The sequence below is a fragment of the Schistocerca piceifrons genome, chromosome 2 (assembly GCF_021461385.2).
Source record: "Schistocerca piceifrons isolate TAMUIC-IGC-003096 chromosome 2, iqSchPice1.1, whole genome shotgun sequence".
Classification (NCBI taxonomy): Eukaryota; Metazoa; Arthropoda; class Insecta; order Orthoptera; family Acrididae; genus Schistocerca; species Schistocerca piceifrons.
The window spans coordinates 791,987,452-791,990,376 of NC_060139.1; positions in this window are offsets into that span (position 1 = coordinate 791,987,452).

Genomic DNA, 2,925 nt, shown 5'->3' on the forward strand with positions numbered 1-2,925 from the left:
TTACATTCGATGAAAGGAAGTCAGTTTCGATGTGGTATTTTAAGTATGAAAACATTAATGAGGTTCAACGGCAATGGCGAAATGAGTGTCAAACAGAGCCACCGACACGTTTAACGATTCGTCGCATTCGAGACAAATTTGAAGCCGAAGGCTGTGTTAAAGATGTACACAAACAACGATCTGGACGACCTGCAACAGTAACAAGTCCAGCTACCTCCCGTCGTGTGTTACAACAATTCACTCGCTCACCACAGAAGTCTGTGAGACAGTGTGCCCGTGAAACTGGAGTGAGTCGCTCAAGTGTTCGGCAAATTTTGAAGACACCAAAGTGGAAGTGCTACATCCCACGATTGCTACACGCATTGAACGAGGACGACCCAGATCGTAGAATGGAGTACGGCGAGTGGTTTACTAACATAGTGCGCAACGATGAAGAGTTTGCAGAGATGATTGTGTGGTCTGATGAGGCACAGTTCAAACTCAATGGTACAGTAAATCGCCACAATTGCATCTACTGGGCCGCCGAAAATCCGAACGTCCATGTAGACAAAGGCGTGAATTTGCCAGGAGTAAATGTGTGGTGTGGGTTGTCTTACCGGGGGCTTGATTGGGCCATTCTTTGACGGCACAGTTACCGGTGAGGTGTACCTTCAGAAGCTTCAGACATCCATTTTACCTCCCATCTAAGATTTGTATGGAGACGGAAGAGATTACTTTCAACAAGATGGTGACCCAGCCCACTACCAAAACCCTGTTAGGGCGTCTCTCGACGAAAATCTGCCAGGAAGATGGATAGGCCATAGAGGTGCTGTGGAGTATCCAACACGTTCCCCAGACCTAACTCCTCTGGACTTTTACCTATGAGGAACACTTAAGGACGTCGTTTATCGACAAAAGCCACGCACATTGGATGAACTATGAGAATCCATCGTACATTCATGTTCAAATATACAACTGAACACGTTGCAGTCAGTAGCTCGTGCTGCAGTTCGGCGGCATCGTTTGTGTGTGGATGTTAATGGTGACCATTTTGAACACATACAGTGATATCTTTAAGTTACACATTAAGCTACACTTTCACCAAAAATGAGACAACTCCGTCAATTAGTTTGCAAGTTATGGACTTTTAAACAGTGGATAGATTTTTTTTTTTTGGACCGCTCTGTATTCATAACAATCTGACTGTTCTGCGTTTTTATGATTTTGGACATATTCTTGTCTAACAGTTTGTAACACCATTGGCTTTCGAGGACCAACCCATCTGCACTGCTGTGTGGAGCACGACGTATGGTAATGAGGAAATGCGACTTCAAGCTTTATAACACCCTGTTGACGCGGTGTCGTCATACTTTTGAAGACATTCTTGTGTCTAGCGGGTCAGAATGCCAGTTGATTTCGACGTCTGAACCATGTGGACTGCTATACTCTTAGGTGAGATCTGTTACGTCACGATCTCCAACTGCCTCGCTGTATCAACAACGCCCACACGTACATTGGGTCAGATGCGTACGACTTAAGCGAATTTTGCGTTAGCACGCACGTGGGCAGCTGCGCAGACGCCGAACACGTCCGGCGCTGCCCGGCAGGTGCCGAGTCGTCCGTGGGACCGGGAGGCTCTCCCGTCTGCCACCAGCCAACGAGGCGCTCCGTAAATTTTCTGGGAAGCTACGCGCCGCGCAGTGCTTCGGCTCTCGCGAATAAATAAACGTTTCTGAAATACGCCCCCTCCTCTCCTCCCACTCCGCCCCGCCCGGTGCCGGCGCATACCTGCGCGCCGACGCTCGGGGTCGAGGTTACGGTCGAGTCGTTAGCTGGCCGTCTCCACAGAGGGCTGTTCTCCCGAGGTGCCTGCCAACCTTCGGTCCGAGACGTGCATGAGACTCCAATGTGACAAAGACTGAGTGTCGTCATTTCCGTTCCAAACGGTCGCCCCGCGCACATCGTGTGTGAAGGGCAGAACAAAAGGACCGCTGAGCCGTACATTGTTTCGACAGCAGACCTAGATCTCGGCACCAGCCGCTCTGAGATATGTCACGAGAATCTGGCCATTCGCCTAAGTACTCTCCATGCATGACACATGTTAGTGATACACTACTGGCCATTAAAATTGCTGCACCACGAAGATGACGTGCTACCGACAAGAAGAAGATGCTGTGATATGCAAATGATTAGCTTTTCAGAGCATTCACACGGGGTTGGCGCCGGTGGCGACATCTACAACGTGCTGACATGAGGAAAGTTTCCAACCGAATTCTCATACACAAACAGCAGTTAACCGGCGTTGCCTGGTGAAACGTTGTTGTGATCCCTCGTGTAAGGAGGAGGAATGCGTACCATCACGTTTCCGACTTTGATAAAGGGCGGATTGTAGCCTATTGCGATCGCGGTTTATCGTATCGCGACATTGCTGCTCGCGTTGGTCGAGATCCAATGACTGTAAGCAGAATATGGAATCGGTGGGTTCAGGAGGGTAGCACGGAACGCCGTGCTGTATCCCAACGTCCTCGCGTCACTAGCAGTCGAGATGACGGACTTCTGATCCGCATGGCTGTAACGGATCGTGCAGCCACGTCTCGATCCCTGAGTCAACAGATGGGGACGTTTACAAGACAACAACCATCTGCACGAACAGTTCGACAACGTTTGCAGCAGCATGGACTATCAGCTCGAAGACCATGGCTGCGGTTACCCTAGATGCTGCATGCTGCATCACAGACAGGAGCGCCTGCGATGGTGTACTCAACGACGAACCTGGGTGCACGAATGGCCAAATGTCATTTATTCGGATGTATCCAGGTTCTGTTTACAGCATCATGATGGTCGCAACCGTGTTTGGCGACATCGCTTTGAACGCACATTGGAAGCGTGTATTCGTCATCGTCATAGTGGCTTATCACCCGGCGTGATAGCATGGGGTGCCATTGA